Source organism: Myodes glareolus, chromosome 2 (assembly GCF_982192425.1).
Source record: "Myodes glareolus chromosome 2, mMyoGla1.1, whole genome shotgun sequence".
In the NCBI taxonomy this organism is placed as follows: Eukaryota; Metazoa; Chordata; class Mammalia; order Rodentia; family Cricetidae; genus Myodes; species Myodes glareolus.
Window position 1 is genome coordinate 123,387,359 of NC_142027.1, and position 17,001 is coordinate 123,404,359.

At 49.9% G+C, this 17,001-nt stretch overlaps 1 protein-coding gene across 10 annotated transcripts in view; it reads left to right on the forward strand.

Moving 5' to 3' along the window:
* Pitpnm2 (phosphatidylinositol transfer protein membrane associated 2) overlaps positions 1–17,001 on the forward strand; it is a 137,923-nt gene that overhangs the window by 22,083 nt on the left and 98,839 nt on the right. For 9 of the 10 annotated variants that reach the window (XM_085679091.2, XM_085679107.2, XM_085679111.2 and 6 more), the window contains exon 2: positions 9,995–10,095. The exons of the other annotated variant lie outside the window; for it this stretch is intronic. The gene's annotated coding sequence lies outside the window, so the exon portion shown is untranslated. The remainder of the gene's footprint in view (positions 1–9,994; positions 10,096–17,001) is intronic. 10 annotated transcript variants of the gene reach the window in all.

Consider the following 17,001-nt stretch of genomic DNA (forward strand, 5'->3'; position numbering starts at 1 on the left):
CATATGTACCTAGGAGGACCGTCAGCAAGCTTGGGTTGTACAGACCTGTGAACTTAAAACTAATTTTCCAGACAAGGCCATTGCAGGGAGCTACAGTTCACAGAAGGGATGGGGATGGGGTGGATGGTTAGTTTGTGTTTAATAAGGACAGAGTTCAGGTTTGAGGATGAAGAAACTCTAGAGTGAAGGGTGATGGCAATGATGGTTGCACAACATGATAAATGAACTTAGTGTCACTGCTCTGTATGCTTGAGAATGGTCAATGCAGTAAATGTCCCATCTGTGCAAAAACCACAGCTCACTAGTGTCCTCCTCTTGTGAGCAAATGGACAGGAAGAAATAGAAGAGACTGATGTAAGGAGGAAGCACAGAGAGCTGTCTCTGGTGGTTCTTGGCCCACCTTGGTTGGTGAGAGCTTGGCCAACCCTGGAGCTCACTTTCTCCCTGGGGTCTTGTTTGGGAGCCGTAGAGAAGTCAGTGATACCAGAGCCAAAGAAGGTGACCCAGAAAGAGAATGGTTGAGTCCTCAGGGCCTTTGTGGCTTGAGTCCTGTGCCTTAGCAGGGAAGCAAGCTGCCTAGTTGTGCTATGTCTGCAGGTGTGGCTCCAACCTGACACAAGTGAAGCTCCTAGTGTCCTGGGTTAGCCCTCCTCCTGATTTTCCTGTTTTCCGAGGGGCTCAGATAACATTTGTAAAAAGAGCATTTGCCTGGCTCTTCTAGATGCAGCTGGCTGGAGCAGGTGTCTGTTTAGAACCTCCCAGTGGCTTGGAGCTCATGGGTACTCCCCTCTGTTGGGATCAAGGTTCCAAGCTGCAAGGAGAAGCTTCTTCCACCTATGTTGGCCCTCAGAGCTGCCCACCCTGCTGAGGTACTAGGTGTTTTGTCAGTGAGAGTCCTCCCCTGCACTGTACGTGTTCTCTGGGACAGTGTTACTCAGCCTCGGTGCTGAATTATCATTCAGATGGACAGGGATTGTCCCAGATGTGAGCAGGTCTCTACTCCTCTGGCAAGAGCTCTGACTTCGGAAATGGCCTTCTGTCCACAGGGGAGGTTTATGGACCCCACCTACTGCAAAGAGAAAAGCAAAGGGAAGACCAGTGAACTTTCCTGGGGTGTTTGGACACAGGAGACTCCTGGCCTGAATTAGTTCATCCCAGCACCCAGGAAGTAGTTAGAACAACATGGTCATTTTATAGCCAAAACAGATTTCAGGAAACTGGTGCCACCCAATCTTGTATAGTCTCCCCATCCCCCGGGTGAGGGGAGGCAGGTCCGAGCTGTCAGACTACAGTTCATTTATTTTTTTGTTATTTAAAAACTCCTATTGGGAGTGTTTGTTTCTTTATTTTTGAGGCAGGGTGTTGTTCTATTCCAGGCTAGCCTGGAACTCTCTATCTCAGACTGGTCTTGAACTTGAGATCTTTTTGCCTCAGCCTCTGGAGTGCTGTGAATACAAGCATGAGCCACCACACCTAGGGCTTATTTTATGATATTCTATTAAGACCATTATTATTTGTGGATGTTCTGAAATAAATCAGCTTTCCATGTTTTGAGAATGAATATGAAGACTCTGTCCACTGTTTCTTGACTGTCCCGAAGAGCAGAACCAGCTCTGGAGAAGATCTCTCCATTCCTTCAAACAGTAATTTCCTTTTGTTTCTTTGTTTTATTCTGTTTGAGACAGTGTCTCCCTACGTAGCATATGCTGACTGTGGGAACTCACTGTGCACTGGCTGGTCTTGACCTCTCTTCTGTCTCACCCTCCCAAATGCTGGGACTATAATGGGATACCACCACATCTGACTTTGTGACGGTCACTTGAGATTGTGGGCAGAGCAAGTTTTGCTTTGGGCTCAGATGTGAAAAAGCATGGCCAGTACACCTTAGGGAAGCCCATGCTGGTGACTGAAGTAAATCCCAGCTGACCGCGTGGGGCATGGCCAAGCAACTCCCCTTGAGTCACCAGCTGTCAGGGAGGTAACATGACTTGCCACATTCATGGGGCAATGTGATCAGCAGCGACACAGCCTCCTCATGTGGGTGGCAAGCTTGTGCTCCTCATTAAGAAAATTGCTACTTTAGAACAGGCTCTGAAAAGAACTTTTTTGCCTTCACTAAAATTAAGAAAATAATAATAAAACAACCCACCCAACACCCTAAACTTAAAAAGAAAAAAAAAAAACTTGACGTCAACCCAGAAAAAAAAAAATCTACACAGGTTCAGTATGGAGTTAGAACTTATCAGAGGCCCTGACAGAGCAGAGAAGAAATTCTCACTGGGCAAGGCTAAGACTTCCATCCTCCACTTGCTGCAGTTGTGAAGCCTGAGCCGTGCTGGAGAGTGACAGAAAGTGCTTTCAGATAGACAACTAAATCGATTTGCTCTGAGATGTCCATCCCCTGCAGTCATTCTGCTGGCTGGCCACATGAAACCTGGTGTGCAGCACTTGACTGAAGAGGCCCTCAGCTGGAACTTGACTGTCATGAATGCTGAGCTCAGTTACACCAGGGGTGGAAGCCACCCTCCTGGGGCCCTGCTTCCGAGCCAAGCCGCAGGTGACTGAGGCTGCTATGGGCACAGGCCGCAGAGTCATAAATAGGAGATGGCCTCTCTTGTTCTCCCTGTAGAGAGAGTGGTGGGCTGCCACGTCAGTCTCTATGGTCCATCCTTCAGCACAGTGTTCATGGAAGGGCCGTGTGTTTGACAATACTTTACACATCCAGCAGCCAGATGGTCCACACAACCCATCAGTGGTGTGGTATGTAAATATTTCCCATCATTACCACAGGGCCGTTGTGCTGATATTAGCAAGGATGAAAAATAACTGTGAGGAGCTCCTGACAGCCAGTCAGGCCACAAGCAGGCCTGCAAGGCCACCTCTGACTCCCTGGAGGCTTCAGGCAAGCGTGGTCTCTGGCTATTTCTCTCTATATACTCAGGCCCTAAGAGGACCATATTCCCATCAGCTCTTTAGCAACACAAGGTTCCCTTCTCAGGAGCACTGCTTTCCAGCTTGTAAGAACTGTGGCCCAGCTGTTTCCCTCTTTATTTTGTTTACCAAGAAGCAGAGAGCTAAGTTTTTCTTTTCATTCGACTGCAGATTGCCCTCAACTAGGAATCTAGGTCTAGATGCTTGTTTTCATCTCATGTAGTGAGCATATGCTATAAGGGTTTTAAAACCAGGTAGTAGTGAAGAACATGAATAAAGCTCCTATTATGTGCTTATATTATGACTGCCATGTGCCCATGTCAGATCTCCCTGGATTATCAACATAGATATTATCAACGATCAACCTAATCTCACTTGCTTTTCACAGTAAAGGTTCGTGTGTGTGTGTTTGTGTGTTTGTGGGGTGGAGTGGGCCGCTCACTATGTCGCTTACACTGGCTTTACTATCCTCTTCACCCTCTCAGCTAGCATTACAAGCATTCATCCCCATGCCCAGCTTTACTGTCATCCCTGATTATTATTGGATTGGATGCTGGTTTCCATGCAGTACATTAGGGACCTGTGGTTCTTTTATAGTGTTCTGCCATCCCCTGGGACTCCATTGGAGTTCTCCTCTGGAGCTGTCAGTCAGCTGACTGGTTAGTGGAGACTGGAAAGGGAGAATGTACAGTACCTGTGCATGCTCTAATCCCATGTTCTCACCTGGAGTCTGCTGAGGGTCTAGGCATGCATCCGCACTCCCCTCTGTGAGAACTGTGGGGTTGTGACAACGGAGATGAGGAAACTGAGTCTCAGACAGTAGAGCTGGCTCTCCAGCTGGCACTCTGGCCTCAGACCCACTCCAAGAGTCACCCGTTGTACATAGTAAGTCCACCAGTGTCACTCTCCAGTTGTGTTCAGGTCCTTACTGCAGACAGTGCAGTGCGTGGCAGCGAAGAGTGGAGCCGGTCAACGGATGGCCTGGCCACCCCACCGGGTTGTTAGAGAAGTTTCAGCTTCAGGGCAGCTGTGGGAGCTCAACCCACCCTGCTGGGATGCCGAGAGTGGAAAGTCATTTTCTTCCCAAGCCTCACTGAAGCACTGGCCCCTCTTAGGGACTCATGTGACTGAAGAGGACAAAAAGCCCTCCCTAGTCTCCTGTCAGGGACAGAAGTTTCTCCAAACCCCTCAGCTACACCACAGTTGTCTGTTGCTCACGTGTTAGCCTCTCATGCCATTTGTGCAGGACCTGATGACACCTCTGCTCACCCATGTCAGCTGCAACAGCTTGACTTAGGCTGGAGGACCCACCTACAAGCCAGCCCAACTCCTGTAACAGAGAGACCATGGTAGTGGATGGCAGCACCAGCAGGGGTTCCCTGCGTGTGCTAGCTGACCTCCAGGGAGCTGGTTTCCAACGTCGTGGCTGCTGCCTTCCTCAGAACACAAACTCTGGGCTGCCTCTTCTATTCCATCTTTCTTTTCTTATTTTTTTTCCATTGTGATAGTGTATATAGAACATGCAATTGAACATTTAATTATTCTAAAGTGTACAGTGCTGGGCAGTGGTGGCACACACCTTTAATCCCAGCATTCAGGAGGCAGAGGCAGGCTGATCTTTGTGAGTTTGAGGCCAGCCTGCTCTACAGAGCAAGTTCCAGGATAACTAGGGCTGTTACACAAGAGAAATCCTGTCTCGAAAAACCAGAAAAACAAACAAAACACTATTCTAAAGTGTGCAAAAGAGTGGTGTTAAAGTAAATTGTTACTGCTTGGCACCCATTTGCCCATGGAACACAGTGTGATCTTGTCTGTCTGTTTCCCTGTTCCCCTCCTTTCAGTCTCTGAACCCCCATTCTGCTTTCCCTCTCTAGCTGTCTGACCACCCTAGCTATCTCTTATAATGAATAATATTTTTTAAATTCTCTTGGCAGAATGTTTTCAGGGACTGTAGAATGTATCTGAATTCCCTTCATTTTTACAATGGATGGGTACTGTATTGATGACCACATTTGCTTATCTGGACCTCCCTCCTTGAATATTGGGGCTCCTCCCATCTGCCTGTTGGACAGAGTGCTGCCGTGAATCTAGGAAGGCACACGCCTGTTTGCATACCTGTCTTCAGTTTTTAGCCAGGCTTCCCAAGATGGAAGTTCAAAGCTGGCACAGTGTCACTAACCAGGTCAGAGGGCCATTCAAAGGAAGGGGGCAGCCCAAGGCGCTGACGTCTTGAAGGCCATTAAAGTTGCAGTCTGTCATGTCCACTCTGGGGAAGGTCTTTGGGACTGCTGGCTGGTGCCTTGGAGCACACAGAGTCCCCTGGGTAGACTCACGGAGACAGGGTCCTGGTGGATTGTGTTAGCCATCCCCAGTGGTTCTTCTTGGAGAGGGCCATAGTCTCCCACTGGCACTGTTTTGTGTTGCTGAAGGCTGTGCCTCTCATTACATAATCTGTTATTCTGTGCTGCACCAGGCCCTGGTTACTTGTCAGAAGTTTCTAAAAGCCAGCTGAATCAGCTCCAGGCAACTGGGGGTGCTGCCTTCCCTCATAGTATTAGTCACTCTGTACTTAGCTAAATTTAACTTTTTATCATCCAAATGATATTTTTGTGGGCTTGGGATTTTACATAATGCTACCAACTGCTGCAGGCTAAGAATTTCTCTCTTTCTGCTGTGTATTCTTTGTGTGTGTGTGTCCTGGGTTTTTCCCCCATGAACTCTTGCACTCTCAAGGAATCATTGCTGGGCCCTTCTCCTTGACTCTGCTTTCCCAGCTCCCGGCATCATGCTTCAGCTCTGCATTCACCACTCGCCAGCTGGGAGCAGAAGAGCTCCCCATGGCTTCCCAATGGCCTCTCTCATGCTTCTGCCTGCACTTGAGGGCTCTCTGCTCTGAAAGTCTTGAGAGTCCCTACTGCCTGCAGCACGCTGGGCCTGAGAAAGAGCAGCTCAACTTCAGAGCAGTGTGGTGGGTGAGCACATACATAAGATGAAGCTGCGAGAGCCAAACAGTGAGATGCTCAACCAGCCTGCCCCAACATGGGGTCCCAGAGGCAGGCTCTTCCTGATCTCTGGGGGGAACACAGTGAAAGGCCAGGAATTAGTCTCATGGAGAACATAGACCCAGCTCTCAAAAGAGAGCTGTGGCATGGTGACACCCACCTTGAATCCCAGCACTTGGGAGGTAGAAGCAAAATAATCTCTGTGAGTTAGTGGCTAGTCTAATCTATATAATGAGTTCAAAGCCAGCCAGGGTTATATAAGTGGGACCCCATGTAAAAGGGTGGGGATAAAAGGTAGAACTGGAATGGTATATAGGGAACCGGGCATAGATCTCAGCCTCTATGCCTGAGCCCCGCTGTCCAAAAGAGGCTGTGTGGTGGGCCCCCACCTCAGGGTCTGGTGTGCACCCATATGCCTATGAAGTAGTGGTGGTAGCAGTGGTAGAGGCCCAGGAAGATGCTAAGTGGTTGTTCTCACAGACTCATTCTTGTAGGTCTGTGAAGTCTGTACTAGTGTCCATCCTCTCAGATAAGAAAACTAAGTCCCAGAGAGTCTCAGCAGCCCGCTAGGTCTCAGAGCCTGTGTGTGGTAGAGCCTGCAGAGCCCATCTGTCTACAGTCCTCCCTCAGAGAGCAGCTTGGTCCCCTGAGTGCAGCCCAGAGTAGAGCATTCACATGGGACTCACAGTTCGTCCTGTGTACTTACTATCCCTGGCCTGATTGGGATGCCCAGTTCCTCCGAGACTCTGGGTAGAAGAAGGAGGTTTTGGCTGCAGGACCAAGAGAGGAACTCATCTCACTCAGTACCCAATCTGTGTGCTGAGTTTTCTTAGTTTTCAAAATGCGGATGTATTTTTTTCTTGGTGTAAATTAAGTGACTGACATTGACCTGGAGATACAGCCCAGTGGCAAGCATTTCCTAGTATGCATGAGGCCCTAGGTTTAATACCTAGTGCAACAGCAAACAAGCAAACTAAATTATATATTTTATTTAAATATTGAGGAAGATTGGAAACATGTCTACACAAAAATCTGTCCATAAGCGTTCACAGCAGCTTCTCCACAATTGTCAGCACTGTCCAGATGTCAAATGGCAGATGAGCAGAAGCAAAACGTGTTCTCTACACCCAGCAGAATGTTGCTCAGTTAGAAGAAGGAATGAAGTAAGCTGGGAATATGCTTCCAAAGCAGAGAGCTTGCCTGGCATTTGTGAGACTTTGAGTTCAGTCACGGGCACTGCAAAAAATTACATTAAAAATTAAGACATTCAAAAAAGGAATAGCATACTGCCACTTGCTGTGGTCTCTGAAAGCACAGCCCTAGGAAAAGAAGCCAGATGTGAAAGGGCTACACACGGTATGACTCCAGTGATGTAAAAGATCTAAAATAGGCAAATCTACATTGACAGAAAGCAAATCAGTGGTCCCCAGAGGCTGGGGGAGGGGGAGAGAATGAGAACTGGCTCTCATGGGTATTGGGTTGCTTTGAAGGGTGACAGATGTGCAGACTAAGATAGCATGATGGCCGCACAGCCTTGTAGAAAGACTAATAAGCACTCATGATAATCACTGCTTTCCACAGTGAGCTTCATGGCATTGTAGGGTATATGTAAATTTTTTAAAATTGGTGACCCTGCTTCCCCATGGCATTCCAAGGCCCTGGGCAGTTTGCTTTGGAGCCACCTGCCTCAATCTCCATGTCAACGTGGGTGGAGACAGCAGGGCTGGCTTCAGTCTCACTACCCACCAGTAGTTGTTTCCAGCCAGCCGGGGCCAGCTTGAGGCTTGCGGACGTCTGGGCAAAGGAGCTACTTGGCGCCCCACCAATGGGGTATGTTTTAAGTGTTTGTTTGACATTTATTTAGTGGGGATGAGGAGAGACTGATATTCTATTAATGGAAACCACATCGAGAAACAGATTCGCTTACCAATTCACTTCCACTGACTGAAACAGCACGGGGATCTGAAAACTTTTTAGAAAAGTAATTTCAACTCTTGCTGTTCTTATCTCTCGAGCAGATTTGGTTTGATTTTCTCTCCCCAGCAATTCTCCGCATCTTTGAGGGGCATTCTGGAGATTCAAGTTTAACACTTAGGTAGCAAAATGGTTTATTCTTGCTCCTAGGAATAGCAGCAAATGCTGTGTTATCTGAGTGTAGACCCCAGCTGCTGGAGTCATGGCTACCCACGTGTAGCCATGCAGCAGATTTCAGCAAGGAGGATGCTTCAATTCTCCCTGTGTATGTTCCAGATTGTTGAAAGGAACTTGTGTTGACCTGTGACATATTTTTGTTTCATTCTAACAGGGCTCTGTGCTCCTGTCCTGAGCTCTGTTCTGTAAGTGACTGTCATGAGGCCTGCTACTAACCTAGTGCCGCATACATCACACATCTTCAGTGGATTTTGTCAGGGCATAAGTACCCACCTCACCACTCTTGGCTTGGCTTTCCCCTAGTCTCTGCAGAAGTGATTCTCCTGGGTGTAAGTCACCATTGACCTTTTCACCCATGGGTGGTCTAGTCACATAGAATGGTGGGGCTTGCCTGACAAAACTGGCTTACCAGTGACCAACGTGTTGTCATGGCAAACCCTCAACCCTCCCCACAGTTTCCCTTACCTCGAATGTAGGGACACTATAGCTGTAGAAGTATGGCAGTGGAAGCTAAGAATCAGGATGGTAACGGTTGTGTGGAGCTGGGGAGCTGCAGCAGCAGATGTATGTAGAGTGAACTGGGTGGCCTGAGCAGCTGCCCACACTGGGTTGTGGGGGACCTGGGATGTTCCTCTGGCTCCGGGGTCAGGAAAGTACAAGGATGTGTACATGGGCACGAGGGTCAGAGGCGGGACTGCCAAGGAGCCTCTGTTTGAAGGCCAGCCCCAGAAGTTGCTTGCTCCCTCACCATGGTGTTCCCTAGGGTGTGGGATGGGCAGTGTGGGTGGTGTGTGAAGAGCCGCTGTTCCCTGCAGCCACACCTCCCACCACTGTGCATCACTAGCTCTCTGCACATCCCATTCCCTCTTTCCCTCTCTGGCTCTTGCTGGCTGTGCTGCTCACTGGCAGTTGATCACTTTGTCATCGTGAGCCTCCATTACGTGCCCCTTGGGTTTATGTTTGCCTCTGTCAAGACTGCGCTGACAGGACTGGTGTCTTATTGGTGCCTGACATCAGACTTTGAACTTGGACTGCCCTAGACTTGGCTATTGGTCCCTGACACGTTAGTATTCCTGTGTCTATAACTTGCTGGTGAATTGCAGGGGAGGTCATTGGAGGGCCTCTTAGATAGCTGCCTGTCCCTAGGCCTAGGTACAGACGCAGGGAAGTGGGGCTCCTCAGTGTGTCTGACAGATGGGTACTAATGTTGAGCTGTGATGTGGACCTGGCATGTTCCAGGCTCTGTGGCAGTCCTGGGCTGAGCAGTGGCTTCACTGGTACTTGTGGTTATTCTGTTGTCTGTAAGGCCAGCTGGACCTGGGACTCACTGAAAAGTCAATTTTCTCTTTTTTATCTTGTTTTGTGAGCTTAGCTCTAGCCTATGGGTACTCAGTAGAAGTGGGCATCTGTTTCTGACGTGTCTAAGGGTCTTAGAGGATTACTGACAAAGCTGGAGGCCACCTGCATCTTCCGTCTAAGGGTCCAGCCAAGTGTCTCCTGACTCCTTCCTGCTTTGCTTAGTTCTCCAGCTGTTCCTACCCCATCCCTACCCCATGACCTGACATCATCCAATCCCAACAGGGTCCCGAGTAAAGCACTTAGACTGGAAGCCAAGGGTTCTGATCACTTACAAGAAGGCCGTGGTGTGCTGGCATATTGGTCCCACTCCCTGTGTGGTTTTCTATCACTGTGTTCAGAGTTAGGCCTTTTCTCCCCAAATTCATTCATCAGGATATGCGAAATGGGTACCTCTCTGTCATACACACCCCTTTGACTCTCTTGCTCCCCTAAGGCCGTGAGTCTGATACTGCTCAGCCTGAGGCTGGCTCTGCAATTTCCATGTTGATTGATATAGTGTAATGAGGAGCTCAGGTGGCTCATGTCTTCTACTTTTGGGTTTCTCTCTGCAGGATGCTGGCACATGTGTCCTGGTCCTGACTCCCTTCTGTGGACAAATTGATCATTCCTCTTCCTGTGGTAGAGACTTTGACAGAGCTGCTCAGATCCACAGGTAAAGACCAACTGCCTGCTACAGGGGCCCTGCCTTCTTGCCCAGTCTTTAAAGTTGGAGGGCTATGGAGCCTTTACCATTTCTTTCTCCCCTTAAGACTCCTTTTGATTGCTGTGATAGACAGCCATCTATTGATTAGGTAGAAATATCTTCATTAATTGGAAAGGTCTTCTGTCCTTGGTAGCAGCTGTTGGTCGCCCCACACATAGCACACCAAGGGGATTCTTTACTATTTGCTCTCAGGGTTCATTCTGGGCCCTCTGTTCCAGGTGACAGACAAGATATGGGACAGGGTAGGGAGGATTTTTGACTTGAAGGTGGCTTCTTCCTGGCTGGGAACTCCAGTAACCCTTTAGCCTCTTCAAAGAGCCAAGGCTGGGCTGTTCGCTCACCCTGTTGTTCCTAAGCTGCGGCAGTGACCCAGAAACTGGCTTCCATGGGTTTCTTAGGCTTTGTCCCTCTGAACCCACCTGCTTCTTGTCCATTTTGTTTCCTAGACAATGTCTCCCCTGACCCATGCTTATATTTGAAGGCCTCTAGCAGACAGGACAGGTGGTACAGGGACTTTTTCTTTCCTCCCTAACTTCCTATGGACTCTGCTTTCTGGACACTCATCGGTGGGCTTAAGCTTTCTAATTGCAGGGACTGCACATTCCTTCTAGGGACGAAAGCTGGGAGGGGAGGGAAGCTTACTGGGCCCAGCCTCTGCTGTGGCCATTGGACTTCATCTTACTTGAGGGAGCTGAAGCTCAGGTGTTAGACTTAGTTGTGTGGCTGGCCAGTAGCAGGCTTGAGATTCGACCCAAGTCCAGACCAGGAGCACACAGCCTAGCTTTCCAAATGCAATGCCTGGACCTTTTGGTTCCACCCTGTCTCGCTCTTAGTTCCTTCCCTCTGGGCCCCTTCCTCACTGGGAAGCTCCCAGGGTGCAGGATTGCCTGGGCTGCCTCTGGCTTTTGCTTGCAGGCTAGCACCAAGAGTTGTTGTTTTCTCTAATTGCTCATTTCCTTCACTTGCCAAGAAATGGCCTCCAAGTGCTAAGGAGAAAACTGCTATGTTATGTTGTTGTTGTTGTTGTTTTGTTTTGTTTTATTTCACTTTCAAAAGTGTCTCTGCACAGGAGGGATTATGGGGATAGTGACATCAGAGCACTTAGCCCCAACTTCTGTGGTCTGGTCTGAGCTCCATGGTTGGACATGTACCAGTAGAATTGGTCTCCAACATTCGGCAGGGCCCCCAGAAAACCCTTCCCTGCAGGACCTGAATGTTGATGTCACCTCTTGGTGTTCAGAGGGACCCTGCCCCTGCTTTACTTTGGGCCTCCACTTCCTGTTTCCTTTCTCACAGGAAGGGGCTCTTTCCTGCTTAGCAGCTGCCATCAATGAGTTTGCAGAGGTGATGGCCTCACAGCCCGCCTACCCAAGGTTCTCAGTGACTTCCCTGCAGACATGGTCTAATGCTTGGTGTACAGTAGGTGCATTATGCGTGTTGTGCCAGCCTACAAACACAGAAAGGGTTACTATTCCAGGTGCCAGGGATGCAGCCGTGAACGAAGCAAACAGAAGCCCCCTGTGAGCAGTTTACATCCTGGTGCACTCTGTGCTGTGCCAGTGTCCTGAAGTCTTCCCTACCCACTCTGTTTGTCAGCTTCCTTTCTTCCTTCATGAGCCCACTTCAAGTACTTCCTTGTAAGCCCCCCCCCTCAACCCATACTAACCCATCCTTTCTCTTCATATTGTCTCAGACCACTGCTGTCACCATCAGCTCTGAAGCCTCTGTGTGCCTGTGCGCTGTCACTCTGAGAGCCCTTTAATGGATGCGACTCTGTACCTCTCTTACTGCCGCAGCTTCTCCTGCAAATATCAGCCCTGAATGGGGCAATCACATTTGTTCGCTGCAGGCCTCTGAGCTGCCCTGGAAGTTTATAGTAACATGATGGGCACAGAACTCTGAGCAGAAGGCAAGTCTCTAGGTGGAGAGCAGCCCTGTCAGGGGTGACTGAGGACAGGAATGCTCCCCTGTCCTCCTCTGCCAGGGTGAGGAATGAAAGGACCCAACAGAGTTTATTTTTAGAGAAACTTCTTGCTCCAGAGGAACCCAGGCTCTTTCCTTCTGGAAGGGTGGTAGGCTGGAGGGCCCAGCAGGACAACTGGCTCGTTCTTTGGCAGCCTGACATCCTCTACATTTGCCTTGTTCAGAGGCACAGAGAGTCTGCCCCAAAGAGGGTCCTAGCTGAGAAGGGAGTTGAACAGGCTTCATTCCGAGTGACTCAGTAGGACTCTTAGCCTTGACTGCACCTTGGTGTCCTTGAGGCTAGAATGCAACAAGGAGGGTCTCCTGGCACAAGTCTTCTTAGCTTCCTTCCTACTTCCTGGTGTAGGCTCAGGCTAGGAGGGGTATTTCCTGCCATTGTCTGTGTGACAAGCCTCTGGAAGGTCACTGTCTCCTCCAGAGGAAGAGGGCCTGGGTAGGGCCTCAGAACACAGAATATGGGTGTCTGTCTACCTCTCTTACCTTTTCCTGGACCTGAGCTGAAGCCAGGACGTAGGTGGCAGTGCCACCAGTGGGCAGCTGAGCCTCTGGACCACAGTTCCTCATCTCTCTTGTGGTCGGCCTTGTCCCCGTGTGACAAAATTGGCCAGTGTATTCCTTTGGGTCTATACCATATCAATTCCCAGGGTGACATGACACGGAGGGAAGGCAGCACCCTGAGGTTCTTGTCCTCAGCACTCTGCTTTCCACACAGTGCTGGTGGAAGAGCTGGGGAGATCTGATGGCCTAGCTGTGCTGGGGCCAGCTCTGCACTTTGCTTCCGCTGGCTTGTCCTGTCTGTATTCTGTGGTCTGATGGGCTACTCTGACTCACGTCCTGGAGTTTACAGGACATGGACTTGGCCACAAACCTCCAAGGACTCACTTTCTCTGCCTGTAGGCTTCCCCTCCCCGGCTTACACCCCACGAGGACAGCACTCTCTCTGCCTGTAGGCCCCCCTCCCCGGCTTACACCCCACGAGGACAGCACTCTCTCTGCCTGTAGGCCCCCCTCCCCGGCTTACACCCCATGAGGACAGTCCTTTTCACTCTCCTTGGGTCCTGTCTGTTTAGGCAGAGCACTACTTTCTACACATGTGCTTTCTTTCCAGCCAGGCGGCAGAGTCTGGAGGGTGCTCCTCTCTCTCTCTCTCTCTCTCTCTCTCTCTCTCTCTCTCTCTCCATTCAGGATCACCTGTTGATGATGCTTTGTGTCAGCCATCTTTCTGTGACTGAGGGGTTCTAGCTGTCATGGGGCAAGGTTTGGGTTGGCTGATGATCTTAGGGACTCCAGTCTGTGACTGGTTGTTCCTGTTGCTTTTAGGCCTATGCTAGGTCCCACATCATGGTGCTTCATGTGGCAAAGCGGAGCTCTTTTCTCAAGGCCAGGAAGGAAAGACCAGAGAAAAGAAAGGGGGCGGGGTCTTTTTTCCTTTTGAAGGCAAGTCCCCAGTGTTCTAAGACCTCCCAGTACCCTACCTCTCAAACATATCTAACAGTCTCTCTCAGAAATTATGCAATAGCACAGTTGTTCAGGATGGTCAACAAGATGGAAAGTGAAGCCTGGGGATACAGCTCAGTGGTAGAGTATGCCTAGCATGTGTGAAGCCCTGTACTGTCAGAGGTGGGGGAGTGGGAAGAGAAGGTCTCTGAGAGAGACTGTCTGGGACTGACTGGGGATAGAGAGCAAAGGGAAGAATAGTAGAGGTTTGGTGGTGTCAGAGAATGAGGAGGGCCTGGCCTTATAAATTTGTGCTAAGGCCTTGACCTTGACTTTGAGTGGCATGAAGCCACGGAAGCATTTGGACAGCTGGGGACTAGGATCAGCCTGTGGCTGCTGTGTTGTTAACAGGCTGCAGAGTTGGGGGGGGAAGAAGCGCAGGAACAACTGCAGTAAAGGAGTCGGTGGGTGTTTGGACCTAGGAGTGCCTGTTGAGCTCTAGGTCTGTCTTCAAGTACTCCTGGAAGGACTCTTTATCCACATTTAAAAGGGTTTTGTAGCCTTGGAGACCCAGGAGACCTTCTGATCTGACTTTTAATGTAACTTGTGGGGAAAGGAAACTGAAGCCCAGTAAAGGAAGTTTTGTGTCCAAAGTCAAACTGGTTAGTGACAGAGCCAAGCAGATTTGTGATTCTGGAATCTAAGTCCCGTAGTTTGCAGCAGAGCTGGGTGGTCCCTTGTGTGCAGGCATATGAGCCACAGGCGAAAGAGCCTGCCCCACACTGCTACAGCTGAGCAGTGGGATCTTGCAATGCCAGCAACACCGTGGGTGGCCGCCTCTGCTATGGGCAGGGCCCGAGGCTTTGCATGCTGAAGGTTCTTGGCACTCCAGGACTTCAGCAGCTCTGTCTGGGCCACTGCCCAAGATTCTGACTCTAGTTGGATTGCGGTGTTTGTGATATCCAAGGCCTTGGGCAAAGCAAAGCCAAAGCTCATGGTACTCTTTATTCAGCTTTGACTGAGCTTCTACTGAGGGAAGGGCAGATGCCAGGGAAAGACTGCCCTGCCCTCCAGGAGCTGACAGGTCAGTCAAGGCGTGTGTGGTAGAGGTGGAGCAAAATGTCCATGTTTGAGACATGTGCAAAACTGGCCAAGCGCAGGGGATCATTGATCTAAGGTATGAAACAGCCTCCATAGCCTCCAAATCCCCCAGTGCGTACTGCCAGAGCTCATGTCCACTGTGGTGGTCCTCTTCAGTCTGTGGATGTCCCTTCATCCCTCTTGTGATGAAGGGACACAGAAGGCCAGCTGTGTCACTGAGAATGGATATCACTTACAACCAGGAGGGCCTGCTGTGCTCTTGACACCATTACTCTTCTGTGTCTCCTTGCTGTCTCTTCGAAAAGAGCTATGGTCACTGTGTTTCTAATGACAACCGTTACAGTACTCTCTAGTCAGTAGATAGAAGAGGCCTGTGCTGTCCCCTGGGTCCAGGAAGTAGGACCTGGGTGTCCTGCACAGAAGGGCCACCTGGAGAAGGTAGAGGAAGATCTTGTTTCTGTTTTCTTGAGGAAGTATGAGTTTGTAGGCCAAAGTGGGAGTAAACATCCAGTTTGATTTTCCTTTGTGCTGTTTAGCTCAGCCTGGTCCATTCGCTATAGAGACTGTTGAGAAGTAGTGACATGAAAACTGCTGCCACTGGCCGCTTTACAGACGGCCTCTGGCACCTGCCCTTTGCTCTGGTGAATAACCTGGCAGTCACAGTACATGGCTAAGAACATGCTATCATAGGCAGAGCAGCAGGGCCAGGCCTGGGTGGCGGGAGGTGTGGCCAGACTCCAGGAGTCTGTGCATAACAAACTTCTGGAAAATCAGTTGCTGACACCTTCCCGAATACATAGAGGGTGAGGACAACAAAGTACCCAGAGACCCTTTCTGCCCTGAAAACATAGCCAAGAGGCTGAACATAGTGGCATGTAGCTGTGACTGCACTCGGGAGGCTGAACTGAGAGAATTTCAGGTGGACTACTGTGGACTAGAAGTTCAACATGGACTACTAAGTTTCCAAACAAAGCAAAATAAAACCCCAGCAAACAAAACCAAAGACAAGTTCCCTGTCCAAAGGACTGTGGGACTGTGAAGATGCTCTTTCTAGTTCTCTCAGCATCCTCCATGAGGCTGCAGCCCCCTGCACAGCCTCCTCCTGTACTGGCCTGCAGCGTCTGACGTGCTTTGCTCAGATGGCGTCTGTCGTTTCTGCTGGGACTCTTAGATAGAGACCGGTGCTCTAGGACCCCTGGGACTGTCTGGGACCTCCAAGGCTGAGTGCTGTTTCCCACATTGTGATAACTCCAGGACTTACCCTTCTGTTGGCTTTTGTCTCCTATGAAAAGGGGTTGCTGATTTACCCCTGGATTGAGCAGTGGCCTCGGTAGGTCAGTCGTCAGACCGGCGTGGGTTAAATGTGCTCTGTGCTGGAGCTGTGCCCGAGTCAAAGGAAGCCAGGCTGTGTTGTACGGGACTCAAGGAGAACCGTCCTCTACTCTCCCCAGAGAATGCTTCTCCTTAGGGTCTGCACTCCCCAGGTTCCTTCCTCCTTCAAGTTAGCTTTACTCTTCCCCACTTGTCATTCAGAGGACAGATGGTCTGGGGAGATGGGTCATGGTCATTCCCTGGTACTTCACTGTGGAGGACTTCATTAAAGCCTAAGTCAGGGAGTGCACTGGTGGCATCCCAGCAAGGGACCTTCTGTGTCACCAGCCGCCCAGGGCTGGCCCATCTGATGTCACAGGTGTTCTTTTAAAAACTTGTTTTTTAATTCGCTTCCAAAGGACTAGCTTTCCATACATACTTCATTTTCGTTGATTCTCCCCTTTCCCCAATTTCCCCTTCAGCTCCCTACCCTTCTTTCTTATCTGTACCTTTTACCCCAGCATCCTTCCTTTCCACTGGAAATAATAGGCTTGATTGTCTGGGGGATGCGGGGGAGGGGCAGGTGCAGTTTTTGAACAGCTAGGGAGGATCCCCCAGAGATAATTTAGACTTGGAAAAGATGGTGAGCTTCGCAGTGTCAGGTCTTTAGCAAGTACACCGCAGTGTGCTGATCTTAGCCCTATGGCAAACTGCCTGAGTCCCTTTAGGCAGGTCCCCTTAGCTCTCAATGCCTCGCTTTCCCCATCTATGAGATGAGCAGTATCAGGGTTTACTGTAAGTCTCTGAGTCTGTGGAGTCCTGGGACCAGATTGTACACATGTCAGCTGCTGTGGCCGTGCCAGGTCCTGCCTGCCTGTGTCCTTTAGAGCTGGTCTTTCCTCTTTTCTCTTCCTTCCTTCCGTCCTTCCTTCCTTCCTTCCTTCCTTCCTTCCTTCCTTCCTTCCTTCCTTCCTTCCTCTTCCTCTCCCCCTCCCCCACCTTTTTTTTCTGGCAAGGTCTCAC